The sequence below is a fragment of the Rhinopithecus roxellana genome, chromosome 18, assembly GCF_007565055.1.
Source record: "Rhinopithecus roxellana isolate Shanxi Qingling chromosome 18, ASM756505v1, whole genome shotgun sequence".
Taxonomy (NCBI): Eukaryota; Metazoa; Chordata; class Mammalia; order Primates; family Cercopithecidae; genus Rhinopithecus; species Rhinopithecus roxellana.
Window position 1 is genome coordinate 89,226,665 of NC_044566.1, and position 16,541 is coordinate 89,243,205.

Here is a 16,541-nt window from a genome sequence, read left to right on the forward strand (position 1 = left end):
TAAACATTTATTTAGCTTGTTACTGGTTTTATTTCACAACTAATATCTAATACCAGGGATGGCTGAAACATTATTTACGTAAATATATTGCACACTTTTTTTCAGAGAATGCACATGAAAAACTGGAAACTATTTTAAGGATAAAAATTTTAAATCTTGACTTTTGGAGAAAAACATAAATGGAACTCATAGGCAAAGCAAGGAGAGACAAAGCAGTTGAACTTAACTCTGATTTGGAGTGGCGTTTAAAAATTGTAAAAATAATATTCATTTAAAAAAACATAAAATAGAACTTGAAATTACTCTCACTCATTAAAACGCAATCAAGGTTTTGGTAGCTTTTATTTGAATGTCATTTGGGATATATCACCTCTAAAACTACATAAGATCACTAAATGGGTTTTTGCACAGATTTTAAGTACATGCTCAAGTTCATTTCCAAACACAGATTTTGGCTTCACAATACTGACAGGAAATGTGGCTTTCGTGGTTTCCTGTAGGTTGTTCAAACTATAAACTGTTCCAGGAGTTACCATATGTGTTGGCATCTCTCTCTAATCCAGTTTTGAAGGACAAACTAAATCTAATGTGGAACCTCTGAATACAAGTTTGCAGTGCCTCCGAAAAATAATAAAAACAAATAACTGAGCAGAACTTATTATAGCTTCCAAAGCCAGAGAAATAGAGATAGAGGAAGAAAAGAGAGAGAAAGAGAGGGGAGAGAGAGACAGAACAAAATATAAAGTGTTAAATTCTTTTTTTCTGGATTAATAACAATGAAATTGTGAAACTAGAAGAATTTAGAAAAAGTAGCAAGTAACTTAATGCAATAATAGAGCAGCAGCAACCAATATTGACTGTATTTTGCTTTCTTTAATAAACGCTAGATCGTATTACCTGGGTATAAAGTGAAACTCACTTGTTTTACATCAATGATCTTATATTCTTATGTGGAAACCAAAGCTGAAGGAATATGAAACATTTTTAATTTTATGCTTTGTCTGTGGAACTTAAAAAGTAATCTTTTACAAAAGCAATTTCAAACATTATTCAAGAAATTCCAGAATAATGAAAATTTAGAAGCTGTATTATATATCAACTATAGAACCAGGTTAAATACGGAAAGGTCTATATATGAATCAGCAAGACATTATTAAGCATTCTAATACGGGAAAGATACTAACCAATAGTATTTAACACCTGCCTCCCTGAAATTTCCCTTAAATAAACAAAGCTACTGTGCTAATAATCTAAGGAGGGCAGATTAAAAGGCAGAGTGAGTCATTAATTAAGCTAAAAGAAATATAAAACACAAGGGAACCTGTAAGACACTCTAATAGCTAATCAGCTGTTAAATTCCCAATTTCTGTGGGATGAAAAGCACTATGCTTGCCCCTCCTTTTCTCCTTGCTCTACTTCTTTGACTTTGACTCATTGCTCCTCTACCTCCTTGGTCAAAAAAATTAAACAGCAATATTAGAATTTAAAAATTGAATCACCATGAAAAAGTTTCTATGAAAATAAACAAGCAAATATTTTAAAAGCTTAGGAGCCATATAGAACATAGTTTCCAACAGGGCAATGGCAAACCCAGTTTTTGAAAAATAAAAAAAAAAAAATCATTGTCCTTATTTTTGTTTAGCTCATTCTTACTTCTTTTTAAGATATCGCAATAAAAGAATATAATCAATTAATAATAATGTGACCAAATGATTAGAAGTTAAGAATATCTTCTTTGACAATCATAAGTCTTCATCTGCATTCAAATCCAGGCCTTTTGAATTTGACAGCTTTACCTCTATGGTCATAGCTTCGTTTACCCCAGAATTAAAAGAGAGTATCACCTACTGTTAGTCCTGAATTAAAGTTTATGTAAATAATATATTTAAGTACATTGTGTTAGGCTGTATCTTATTTTTGCAAATATTAGTTGCCCCTCCTTAAGGAAGATTTACCTCCTCTCCCTGATGACACCAGCCTGAAGACATGGATTTGCTTTTGCCTGTAGTAATTGGGTAGAAGTTTCATGTGTAGCACCTGCGGGCGGAAGTTGTGAGATGCATCATGTGGTTTCTACTGTATGCCTTTTCTCTCTTCTACGTGATTGATAATACTCTTAACAAACGCAGACCAGAGTGAAGGTGAAGCATAGCAGAGTTATAGCCAGCCTTCACTGGACATGTGGCATGAGTGAGAAATAAACATTTGACTATGGAAGACCGTGAAATTTTAGGGTTCCAGAAGTTACCATGTGTTGGCAATGCTCTCTAATCCAGTTGTGAAGGATAAACTAAACCTAATGCGAAGCTTCAATATGAGATGATAGGTCTCTTAAAAATAAAATTTAAAAATTAAATAAATTCACAAAGCTTATTGTAGACTCCAAAGCTGCAGAGAGATAGAGGTAGAGACAGACAGAGGGAGAGAAAGAAACAACGTAAGATAGACCATCCCAAAAGATATAAGCACAGTGCTGTTGTACAGTAAGCATAGTAACTATAATTAGTAATAATAAGAAATTTCAATAATCCAAGTATTTTTTCCTCTGATATTTCATCAGAAGAAAATATATTTAACATAAAAAGGTATTATCTAGATGGCAAAAAACTAATAAAACAAACAAAAGTTAATTATATGCTGTATATTAAATTCAGCACAGATTAATCCTAATACCAGCTAGCTAATTTGGTAGCTATGTAGGACTTACCATTTAATTTTAAATACTTCACCTACCTCATTTTAGCAATAGGGAAACTGACACCTGATGAGCAGAGGGATTTTGCTAATATCACCTAGCAGTTAAAAAACAGACCTGGCCAGATACAGTGGCTCACACCTGTAATCCCAGCACTCTGGGAGGCTGAGGTAGGAGGATCACTTGACCCCAGGATTTAAGATCAGCCTGGGCAACATAATGAGACCCCATCTCTACAAAAAATGAAAAACTAGCCGGGCATGGTAGCGCATTCCTGTGGTCCCATATACTCGGGAGGTTGAGGCAGTAGGATCGCTTGAGCATGGAGGGTCAAGGCCCCAGCAAGTCGAGATCGTGCCACTGCACTTCAGCCTGGGCAACAGAGTGAGACCCTGTCTCTAAAACAAATCAACAGGCAAACAAACGAAAGCACAGATCTAGAATCCTAGTCAAATTACTTAGTTGCAAACAATTAGCGCTAACCTATAGTTGAAAAATAGCACTGTCTATATATTTGATAGAGAGAGAAAGGAGAGAGAGGCATTCAATATTACAAATTTATGAACCATTAAAAGAAGGTTAATTTTTAAAACTACTTTCTAAGGAAGGACAGTAGGCAACATTTTAGAATGGCATAGTTTATATATGTATAGTTTATATTTTTTTCAATGTGCTTTCATAATGTGAAACTACATACAGCTAGATAACCATTTATGTGAGGACATTAATTGCAAAATAAGTAGATTAGGCATTTCATTTTTCTGTGTGGATGAAACCAAAAACACCTCAATGAAGTCTTTAAGGAACAGCTTGTTTTAGAATTATTATTTCACCAACAATTTTTAGAAAGTCAGAAAATGTACATAAATTATCTATTTAATGGCAACAGAAAACTAAAGTATACCAAAGACTAGAAGACTTAAAATTTTATTACAGAAGAGTAATAGAGATGGCAGGATGATTACAACCAATTCTGTGGGGTGTAGGTATGGATTTCATGCCTGATCAAAAGACTAAGAATTCAGATGGCGTGAAAATGGGCAAGTGCAGAGATAAACTGGCAGAGCTGGAGTAACCAAATAGAAATAAAATAACCAAATAGAGTAACCAAATAGAAAATCTGATGAGTCTCAAACTCAGGGCCAACTTTCCCCCACATAGGAGGTATTTATAGTAGTAAAATTCATAGAAATAGGGAAAACAATAATGGTTGCCAGGGGCTGGAATTGAAGGGTAAATAAGTATAAAATTTAAGTTACGCTAGATGAGTAAATTCCCGGTGTTGTATATATTAAGAATTTGGACAAATGCACACTGACATTTATTTATTATTACAGTATTATATAAGAATATGTTTACTGACCTAAAAATCCTCTCTACTCTGCCTATTTTTCCCTCTCCTGACCTGAATTCTGGCAATTACTGATTATTTTCCTATCTAAGAAGTTTTGACTTTTCCAGAATGACATATGTTTGGAATACTACAGTATATAGCCTTTTCGGATTGACTTCTTTCACTGAGTTCTAGGCATTTAAGTTTTCTCCATGTCTTCTCAGAAATCCATAGCTCATTTATTTTATGGTTGAAAAATATTCATTCTCTTTATGTGCCATAGTTTATCTATTCACCTAGTAATGGACATCTTGGCTGCTTCCAGGTTTTGACAATTATGAATAAATATGGTATAAACATCTATGTACAGGTTGTTGTGTGAACATTAGTTTCAACTCCTTTGAGTAAATACTATGGAGTGAAATTGCGGGATCATATGGTATGAGCACATCTAGTTTTGTAAGGAGCTTCCATCTTGTCTTTCAAAGAGGCTATACCATTTTTCTTTCTCAACAGTAATGAATAAAAGTTCCTCTTGCTCTACATCCTTACCAGTATTTGGTTTATTACTTACCCGTTGGAGATTAGAATTACTTAATATGGTACTTTCCCATTTTGGAAGACTAAATTTTTCTTTCTTTCTTTTTTTTTTTAAATTTAGTTTGGCTTGAAAAACCATCCGATCTCTCTCAAGTGAATTCCTTTTTCAAACATTTGAAAAATTGAATTGCTAAATACTACCAATAACAGTCAACAAACATTATTAACTTTCTATTTTTCAATCTAATCTAATAGATCTATAGACTTAGCTCACATATGGTCTGCTCCTCAAGTTACCTCACTCAGTTTCACAAAATATTTTCCAGTTGATAACATGAGACAGTGTTTGGGAATAGGAATAAAATCTCATTCTGAACTCAAATTTAGAAAGAGATATACTTCTAAGTCATGTGTATGTTTTCATCCTACATTCAGCGTGACTCATTACTATTTATATACCTTTTGTTTTTTGACACAGAAAGCATTGAGGCAACAATGCCTTGCCATTTATCAGGCACACAGATAAGACCGCTAAACATTTACTTCAAGCACTTAGCTTACCCTTAATTTCATCTTATTTGGCAAATGAGGATTGTATCCTTATTTAAGATGCAAATTTCAGTTTTAGTTAAGGTACCTGTAACTGATGAAAAAACATATGCCCTAAAACTTCAGTGGTGTATATTTGCTCAAGTAAATTTCAGTTGGTGGCAGTAGGGAGGGTGGAGAGAAATGCTATGTTCAATGCTGTTATTGAAGGGGCCAATATGGTGGAAAACCTGCCATCTTCAATGTGTCACTGTCAAAGTCACCCAGAGTTTCAATATACAATTGGTGCTAAGAAGAAGAAAGAGAGTTGGGGAATTATTCGGGTTTAGACTTAAAAGTTGCATACTTCAGCTTATAAGTCACTGGCCCAAATGTGCTCACACAGCCCAGCAGATTCAAGAGGACAAGACATACACAGTAACTGCTCTATGGAAAGGCAGCATAAATCTTTATTCGACAGCTGGATATTTTTTCCCAAGGCCTTACTCACTTCTGACTCCCAGAGGTTATTGATAGCTGCCAAAAATACCTTGATAAAGCCTCAGTAGCAAAACAGAATGAATCTAAGGGTAAGCTAAGTGCTAGAAGTGAATGCTGGGTGGTCTTATCTGTGGACCTGATAAATGACAAGACACTGTTGCCTCAATGTTTCCTATGTCATAAGACAAAAGAAATATAAGAGCAGTAATGAGTCACGCCATATATGAGATAAAAACCTAGACACTGATTAGAAGTACATTTCGATCTAAATCTGAGTTCAGAATAAGATTTTATCATAAGAGTTTATTAAAAATGTTTCTACAATAAATAGGAACTTCACTGCATTATTATAGTGTCTCCAGTGTGGGCTTGCATTAATAAAATAAATAGAAATAAACAGTCATAGAAATATGCTGATATTCTGACTTTGTTCAGTGAAAAATATTCAACCACAAAAAGTTGGTATATGGACTTTTCAGGCGTCCTCTGTATATTTTATTTATTTTTTGATTGCATGTTACTAGTGGCAGCAAATTTGAGGTGGTCACCCCCAAAAGGAACTGAATTACAAACAGCACATCTACTCTTAAATTCAGATATATGGTTTAAAAGTCAGCTGAGCTGGAGGGTTAACATTTTCGTTTGGAGATCAAGTATTCTAAAGCGACATTATTTAAGTGGAAAATCTTTCCACCTCTTCATAACCTGGGCCAAATAAGAGTTATAGTTTAAATAAATATTTCCCCAAATTTGCTACTATCATCTGCCCAAAAAAGAATAGAATAAATTAAGGTCCAATAGTGTCTTCCACAGAGCCTGGCTACAAAATCATTAGGTTGAAAAACTAACAAAATAAGAGTTATGAAGGACTCATAGGACATCATTATTGATACTGAATTCTCATAGTTTAGCCCTTTGTTCTTTTCCTAAGGCATTAAGTTGTGGAAATTCAAAATATTTGAAAATATTATTGTTTTGAAATATCCATGCATTGTGTTCACAGCTTCCCAGTCCAAATAAAATCCACCTTTTGACATTGATAATCATGTAAAGGAATTATTTGAAAAACAAAGTAATATATAAGTAAAGGAGCTAATTTTCTCCAAAGCAGTTTTAATTTTGTCAATTAAATGTTAGAGAACACATTTCAAACTGGTGTCATTGTCTATTAACTCTTTGACTATCCATCATTATAGAGCAAACTAAATTGTCAATGAGTTATTTGTAGATGGAGCCAGAAAAACTATACCATTATTATATAAAAAATGTTTATATGTTTTACCATGTCAAATAAGAAAAGTGAGGCAAACAAACAAAATGAGGACAAGCTACTGAGGTAGAAGAAAAGTATAAAGCCATGGGGAAAAGTGGGAATGGGATCACTGATTTGCATTTTGGGAATTACTACCTGATTCATCTTGAGATTCTTCATCTGTGTTCTGACTATCCTGGAAGATTTTAGGTGCAGTTTTGTAAGATTTTCAAGATCTATATTGAGTTCTTAGAGTTTAGCCTAGTAATGATTCCTGTACATTGAGTCACAGGGCACGCAGAGGTCATAAAAACTGTCAATGGCTTTATGTTATTTCTAATACGTTTCTATACTAGGTGACATTAAGAATAAAAACAGTCAATTGCTGAGCTTTGGCACAATTGTGTAGTCCTCTGTTAGACTGCTGGCCTGATAAGTTCTTGAAAATTATAAAAATAAAAACTAGTCATAGATTTTATGTATATTAATTCATTTTTTTCTAGTATTTGTGTATTCAGCAGATACAGAGTTGAATCTTGAGGACATTTATGTACGGTGAGAGGAGATGGGCTGTATTGGTGCAGAAACACCTCTTACTTGGGCAACTAAAATAGCCTCCGTTTCTACTATTACTCTCCAAATGTTTGTTTTCTGTATAAAAGTTTTAATAATCTTTTTAAAATTATTTTTTTAAGAGACAGGATCTTGTTCTGTTTCCCAGGTTCAGTGAAGTGGTGAGTGATCATTGCTTACTATAGCCTTGGACTCTTGGGCTCAAGCAATCCTCCTGCCTCAGCCTCTGAATAGCTAGAACAACAGGGGTATGCCATACACAGCTAATTTCTCTTTTTATTTTTTGTAGAGCTGGGGTTTTGCTATGCTGTCCAGGCTGGTCTGGAACTCCTGGCCTCAAGCAATCCTCCTGCCTTTACCTTCCAAGTTTCTGGGATTAGAGGCATGAATTACCATGCCAGGCTAGAATAATCTTCTAATAAGTAAAATGGAGATTATTTCATTTCCATCTGCAAAACCTTCCAAAGACTTTCCATCACATTCAAACTAAAATCCAAATTCCTAACCATGTCCAGCATAAACCTTACATGATCTTGCCTTTTTCTATCTCTCTGACTTCATCTTATATCACCCTTAGTGACTTACTCTGGTCTTGTGACACTGACATGCTTCTAGTTCTTACAGTTTTCCAACTACATTCTCTCATCAATTGCAAGTGCAGTTCCCTCAGCTTGGATCTCTTTTCTTACATATCATTGCATAGCGTACTCCATTTCATTCTGATTTTTGCTTTGACCTCATTAGTATCACTGCAATCTTTCCTCAATCTCTAAAAATAAAAGAACCCTGTCTTCCTAATCAGTCTTCATCTCCTTACCCTGCTTCATTTTTCCTTAGGGAACATGCTACTAACTACAGTTGTGTAAATATATTATTTTATTTTCCATCTTGGCATGTACTCTCCATGAGGTTAGGAACACTATCAGCTTTATGCACTGAAAGGTAGGTTCCTTCAATGCTGCCTAGAACCTAGCAGAAGCTCTTTTTGTTGTTGCTGTTGAAAGATTGAATGAGCTAATAAATTAAAATCTAAAATAAAGTGTCTAGTAGTAGCCATATAGAAATAAAATGACTGCATGAATAGACATAATCATTAAATATTATGAATGCTATATAAGAAATTTAAGGAAACTATAATGCAGGGTTCTGATTTATTTTGAAAATCTATCTTAAGTTATGCTGAGGAGCAGATATTTAAATAGTAACCTGAAGAATGAGTGTGAATTATTTTCGAAGAGTGGAAAGAAAAGCAGGAAAGGTAGAAACCTACATAGAATCTCTGAAGCTAGAAAACCTTATTGATTAAAGATCTTCATTAATGTGAGGAAAGCTTAGGTTGTCAACAAAAAAGAAAAAGCAAAATGTTAAAATTTCAATACAAATAACAAGCAATAAGGAAAGAAATGAATTAGAAGATTTAAACTAAAATTATATATAGGCCGGGCGCGGTGGCTCAAGCCTGTAATCCCAGCACTTTGGGAGGCCGAGACGGGCGGATCACGAGGTCAGGTGATCGAGACCATCCTGGCTAACACGGTGAAAGTCCGTCTCTACTAAAAAAAAAAAATACAAAAAACTAGCCGGGCGAGGTGGCGGGCGACTGTAGTCCCAGCTACTCCGGAGGCTGAGGCAGGAGGGTGGCATAAACCCAGGAGGCGGAGCTTGCAGTGAGCTGAGATCTGGCCACTGCACTCCAGCTCGAGCGACAGAGCAAGACTGCGTCTCAAAAAATAAATAAATAAATAAATAAAATAAAATAAAATAAAATAAAATAAAATAAAATAAAATAAAATAATATAATGGCTTAATCCTGATGGAGTGTTTGTTTTTTAACTTTTTTGATGGGTATATTGCCAAATTATATATAAAAATACATATTTACATATACAAATATTTTTTAATTATTAAAAGTGTATACACTATCTATCTATATGTTTCTTTTTTCTTTCTTTCTTTCTTTTTTTTTTTTTTTTTTTGAGAGAGTCTCACTCTGTTGCCTAGGCTGGAGTGTAGTGGCACAATCTCCACTCACTGCAACATCCCCCTCCTGGGTTCAAGCAATTCTCCTGTCTCAGCCTTCCGACTAGCTAGGATTACAGGTGTGCACCACCACACCCAGCTAATTTTTGTATTTATAGTAGAGACGGGGTTTCACCAATTTGGCTAAGCTGGTCTCAAACTCCTGACCTCAGGTGATCCACCCGCCTCGGTGTCCCAAAGTGCTGGGGTTACAGGCGTGAGCCACCACACCTGGCCTCTATCTATATGTTTCTAATAGCTCAAATAATATATGTGTAATGTAAAATATTAGAAAAAGTCAGAAAAACACAAGAAAATAATATTTTTCATAATTATTAGTTAATTTAAAATTACTGTTTTCTTGGCATTTTGATATATATTATCTCACGCTTTTTATATGTCTGTTTCTAAATATCTTTTGATATAAAAAGCAACAAATATGCAAATACATTTGTGTTATAAAAGTATATTGTCACTGTGCCTGATTTTGGCCAAACGCCTGAGAAGCAATGTGTGAATTATTTCTGTATTTTGAAACAATTTTTATTTTTTAATATGTTGCAAACCACCATTATGTCAAAAATATTCTCATATAAAATGAAATTTATTGACTCTATGGTAGTATATATTATTGCATAATACATAACTTCAACCGGTATCCTCTTAAAGATTTATTTATTTATATTTTCCCCATGTCAACATAAGAAAAATTTGCTCATAAAAATATTTTAAATATACTAATTAAAAATTATAATAAACTTTCTGTGCATATATTTGACTATGTTTTTAAAATAAATACTTAGAAATGAAACCATTAATGGAATCCAAATATATTAACAACATTAAAAATTTAAAACAGGCTTTCTCTTATACACAAATTATCACAATAAAGTGAACATAAAATTGATTAATGTACTATGCATCTTGCACAATTTTTAATGGCACAAATATGGCTTAGATTTAGTAGCCATCAGTAACTACTGCCTTTAAAAACTATTGCCTGAACAACAGATATTGTATATTATAATCATGTGGAATAAACGCTATTAAAATGTTAAGAATAGATATTACCTGCCCTTCCAATATTAATGCCAGTGGTAATAGGAAAAAATAGATTTGGATAAAAATCATAATATTATTAAACTCTGGATTTGCTCAGTGATGCTTAGACTTATAGCAATAAATGGAAAGTATAAAACTATGTTTATTGTTGAAATTCATGGAAGAAAAATAACTGAGTTTGCTATATTTTATTATAAAAGTAATAGTTTTACTTGGGAGAAAATAGTTAGAAGCTAAAAAGTCCTAAACTTTCTCATTCATAACCATTTTTACTCATCTGCTCTTTTGTATCAGAGTTTTTTCTAATAATTTTTTTTTTTTTTTTTTTTTTTTTTTTCGATACAGAGTCTCACTGTGTCACCCAGGCTGGAGTGCAGTGGCATAATCTCGGCTGACTGCAACCTCTGCCTCCTGGGTTCAAGCAATTCTCCTGTCTCAGCTTCCCAAGTAGCCGGGACTACAGGCATACACCACTAAGCCTGGCTAATTTGTATATTTTTAGTACAGATTGGTTTCACCATATTGGTCAGGCTGGTCTTGAAGTCCTGACCTCAGGTGATTTGCCCACCTTGGCCTTCCAAAGTGCTAAGATTACAGGTGTGAGCCACTGTCCCTGGCCATAACTTTTTTTAAAATATAGTTTGTATTATAAAACAGAATTGTACTTATTCCCAAAGTAATTTTATAAATAATAGAACAAAATTATACTCTTGTTAGCAATGTTGGGATAATTCATTTATCTGCTTTTCTACTTATTTGAATATCATTTTGTGACTATTAAATGTTGAAAATTTCAATAGCTGGATTGCTTTTCTTTAATTACTAAAGTCTTTTTTTCTTATGTGTATTAGTCACTGTCATCTGTGCTTTTGTAAAAAATTATTCTATTGATAAAATTTATCAATTTTTCTTTTTAGTTGTAGCTATTTTAAATGGATCATTTTATCTGCATCTATTATTTAGGCGGGAGAAAAAATAAGAAAGAGCAGATAACTAATTACTTATTATTAGTAAATATGGAAGCACTTAATGTAAACAGTATAGACAAAAACAATTTTACAAGTTATGGTTTTGACTAAGTTATGATTGTTAGATAATAAACATATAATCTCTTGGAAAAAATGAAGTAACAATAATGTTTTACAGATATTTGTTTTTACCAGATGTTCAGATATGATTGAAAATATATACTCTAAAAGTGATTTCAGCAAGATGTCAGGCTAGGAAACTCTGAACTCTTCTTCCCTGACAGACACACTGACTCAACAGCAGTATATTCATCAATTATTTTTATGAGAAATTTAGCAACAAGCTTAGAGATTCCTGTACCCTAGGCAAGTGAGAAACCAGCCACTTCACAACTGATAGAATCAGTGGAGATACCTCTTGCCATAAAACCCACACCCAGCACAAACCCATATGATCAAGATGGAAGCCCTGCTCCCAGCTTCTCCTTGAGAAGCAAAGGAGTTAGAATGCACATTTAGTACCCCAACTTTTCAGCATGTTACCTGAGAGACTGTCTTCAATCTTGCTGGTCCCAGAGAGCTGACAGTATCTGGCGTATGGTATCTGCTGATGGCTACGGAGAACAAAATGTTGTCTTGAAATAGTGAGTAGGCACTCAGTATAGCTCTACCCCTTGGCTAAACACAGAACTAGTGAGCAAATAACTCCAGTTACCAGTTTCTCTCTGGAGAGGAAAAGAGTCAAACCATACAGTGTTCCAACTTTTCTGGTAGCTCCCTATGGAATTAACTTCTGCTTCACCTGTCTTGCCATGCTAACAGGCTCTGGCGTATTCTAGATGCTTGAGGGCTGATAGCAATAAAGACAATGGTTCAAACTACCACAAAGATTTGAGTGGTCAGGAACACTGGTGAAAGTCTTGTCCTATAGTAGGCCAATACAAAATAGAGGTGGCAGTTGTTTGTTGTTGTTGTTGTTGTTTAATGTAGGTACCAACACAAAGAGGAAAACGTGAAGAATGAGGGAAATAAGATCCAAAGGGACAAGAGAAATCTCCAGAAATTGATTCTTATGAAATGGAGGTATATTAATTATCTGACAAATAATTCAAAATAACCACCATAAAAATGCTCAAGTAGCTCAGGAAAACAATGCACAAATAAAGTAAGAATTCTTTCAAAGAAATAGAAAATGTAAAAAGAAACCAACAGAAATCTTAGAGCTAAAGAATGCAATACTCAACTAAAAAAATTCAATAGAGGAGTTAACAGCAAACTACAGCACGCAGAAATAAAAGACTAAGTGAACTTAAAGATAGCTCATATGATATTATACAGTCAGAAGAACAAAAACAGAGAAGAATGAAAAAGAATAAAAATAATTTAAAAGACTTATGGGACACTCTCAAGCAGACCAATATATGCATATGGAAATACGAGCAGAAGAGGAGAGACAAGCACCAGAAAGCTTACTCAGAGAAATAACAGCAGAAAACTTTGTAAATCTGTGTAAGAGATGGATATTCATGTGTAAAAATCCTAAAGGATTCCAAATAAAATAAACCCAAGGAAATTCACACCCTGGATTCATACACCAAGACACATTATAATCAAATTGTCATAAACAAAGAGAGAATTTTTTTTTTTTTTTTTTGAGACAGAGTCTCACACTGTTCCCCAGGCTGGAGTGAAATGGTGCAATCTCGGTTCACTGCAACCTCCACCTCCCAGGTTCAAGTGATTCTCCTGCCTCAGTCTCCCAAATAGCTGGGATTACAGGTGCCTGCCACCATGATCAGCTAATTATTTTTATTTTTATTTTTAGTAGAGACAGGGTTTCACAATGTTGGCCAGGCTGGTCTTGAACACCTGACCTCATGATCCACCTGCCTCAGCCTCCCAAAGGGCTGGGATTACAGGCGTGAGCCACCGTGCCCGGTGAGAGAATTTTTAAAGCAGCAAGAGAGAAGTGACTTGTGATGTATAAGGGAACTTTGTTAATACCATCATAAAATTTTTCTGCAGAAACCTTGCAGTCCAGAAGGGGTTAGAATGCTATAGAGTCAAATCGCTGAAAGAAAAAAAAATTGTCAATGAGGAATTCTATAACTAGTAAAAAATGTCCTTCAAAAATTAAAGAAAACAAAGACTTTCCCAGCCCCATCCCCCAAAATTGAGCAAGTTCATCACTACTAGACCTTCATTAAAAGAAATATTAAAGGGGAATTCTCATCTTGAAAAGATGCTAATCAGCAACAGAAGAGCATAAAAACATATAAAGCTTGTTGGTAAAGGTAAATATGTTGACATACAGAATACTCCATTACTATCACAATGAAGTATATATTATTTTTTAATTCTACTATAAAAGCTAAAAGGAAAAATTATTAAAACTAAGTATGAATGAAAATACGTTAACAGATAAGCAATATAAAGAGCTGTAAATTGTCACATGGATAACATAAACTGTGTATCCGGAGGAAGAAGTTAAAGTGTTTAATATTTGTATATGATTAAGTTAAGCTATTTCAGTTTAAAATAGACCGCTATAATGTATTTTACATTAGCCACATGGTAGCCTCAATGAAAATACCTGTGTAAGTGTTACACAAAAGACAAGGTGAAAGGGATACAAAAATATGTAAACAAAAAGCAATCCCAAGGGAAGACAGCAAGAGAGGACAAGAGGAATAAAAGAAATACGAGACAAACAAAACAAGAAAACAATAATAAATCTTTCCCCTTAAATAATTACCTTCAACATAGATGGATTAAACTCCTTCAATCAAAAGACATAGAGTAGCTTAATGGAAGGAAAAAAAGTAATATCCAACTTTCTCCTCTCTGTAACAGATTTACTTTGGATCTAAAAATCACACAGGCTGAAAGGGATGAGGTGAGAACAGATAATTCTTGCTAAAAGTAACCAAGAGAAAATAGTGGTAGCTATACATATATCATACAAAATATAGTTTAAATAAAAAAATTAGTAGACATTATATAATAAAAGGGTCACTCCATGAGAAAGACATAACAGTTGCAAACATATATGCAACCAGTATCAAAGCACCTAAACATAAAGCAAACAGTGACAGTACTGAAGGGAGGAACTGGACAACAATACAATGATACTAAGAGACTTCACTACTCATTTTCAATAAGAATAGAACAACCAGGAAGAAAGTCAACAAAGAAATGCAGCTTTTAACTACACTACAGACCAAATGGACCTAACATATTTATACAGAACGTTCTACCCAACAACAGCAGAATGCACGTTTCTCTAGTGCAAAAAGAACATGATTTGGGGCTGGGCATGGTGGTTCACACCTGTAATCCCAGCATTTTGGGGGGCTGAGGTCGGAGGATCACTCGAGGTCAGGAGTTGGAGACCAGCCTGGCTAAAATGGTAGAACCCTGTCTCTAAAAAAAAATACAAAAATTAGCAGGTTGGTGGCCCGCTCCTTTAATCCCAGCTACTCCGGAGGCTGAGGCACGAGAATCCCTTAACCTAGGAGGTGTAGGCTGCAGTGAGCCGAGATGGTGCCACTGACCTACAGCTGAAAAAGGAAAGTTCCCTTATCCCCCTCGTAGGAAGTGCAACAGGGGTGTGTGTGGCTTGCTCCTTTGGTGGCCCTGCTGCTGAAAGCACTAGGGGGAGCATAGAGACCACAGGCACAGAGGCCATGGGGAGCACATTTGGGCTCCGGCCCCAGGGCAGCATCTAGGGGTGAGTGTCTGTGACTCCTGAAGCCCTAGTGGGCATGTTACAATGTGCCCTTTCCGCTTTGCTGTCTGCAAATGGCTTGTGTTAATCAGCTCAATAGACCTTCTGTCTTATCACAAGGGCAGAGGGCCAGTGAGACACCTTTCTGTATCCCGAGGTCTTGCCCAGGGTGCCAGGAAAATAGGATTACATGTGGCCTTGTAGGATGGGTGCAAGGCTTTATTGAGTGGTAGAGGTTGCTCTCAGCAAGATGGATGGGGTGCTGGAAGGCAGGGATGGAGTGGAAGTTATCTTCCCCTGGAGCCGGCTGTTCTCAGCTGAAGTTCAGAGACCTCTTCCCTCCTTCTCTACCATGCGGCCCTGCTGCTCTCTGCCACTCTCTGCAGCTCTGTTCCTCTGCTCCTCTGGATGTTCAGCCGCTTGTGTCTGTGCCCGCTGAGGTCTCAGGTTTATGTGGACACAGGATGGGGGGCGTGGCGGGCCAGAGTGGTCTTGGAAAATGCAACATTTGGGCTTGAAAACATTAGTAGATGTTTTTCGCTTAGGTCCGCGGGCAGAAGCCCAGGGTAGAGCCCTTGCCAGAGACCCCGCCCTTCTCTACCCAGCACTTGCCTGCCCTGCTAGGGTATTAAAGTCATCACAACCTGGCAACAAAGGGGGAGACTTTGTCTCAAAAAAAAAAAAAAATTATTGGGATAGATCACATGTTACATTACAAAACAAGTCCTAACAAACTTAGGGAAATGTAAATCTTAAGAAGTATCTTTTCTGGTTACAATAAAATGAAACTGGAAATTAATAAAAGAAGGAAACTGAAAAATTTGCAAATATAAAAAGCAACTTTTGAACAACTAACAGATCAAAGGAAAAATCTAAAGAGAAATTAGAAAAAAACTTGAAACAAACAAAAATGCAAACACATCATTCTTAACTTATGGGATGCAGCAAGAGTATCACTAAGAGAGAAGCTTACGGCAATAAACACCTACATTAAAAAAGAAGAAAGATCTCAAACAACTTAACTTTATATCTCAAGGAACTAGAAAAGGAAAAACAAATAAACCTCAATTTATCATAAAGAAGAAAATAATAAAGAATAAAGCAGAAATGAATAAATTGGAGAATAAAGGGTAATTGGAGAAAGCAATACCAAAAAAAACCCAACAAAACTAAGATTTGGTGTTTCAAAAACATAAACAAAATTGGCAAACCTTTAACTAGACTAAAAATAGATGATAAATCTCAAAAAATAAATTCAGAAATTAAAGAGGGGATAATATGACCGTTGTCACAGTAATGCAAAGGACAATAACAAACAGAGATGAATGATTATACTCAAACTC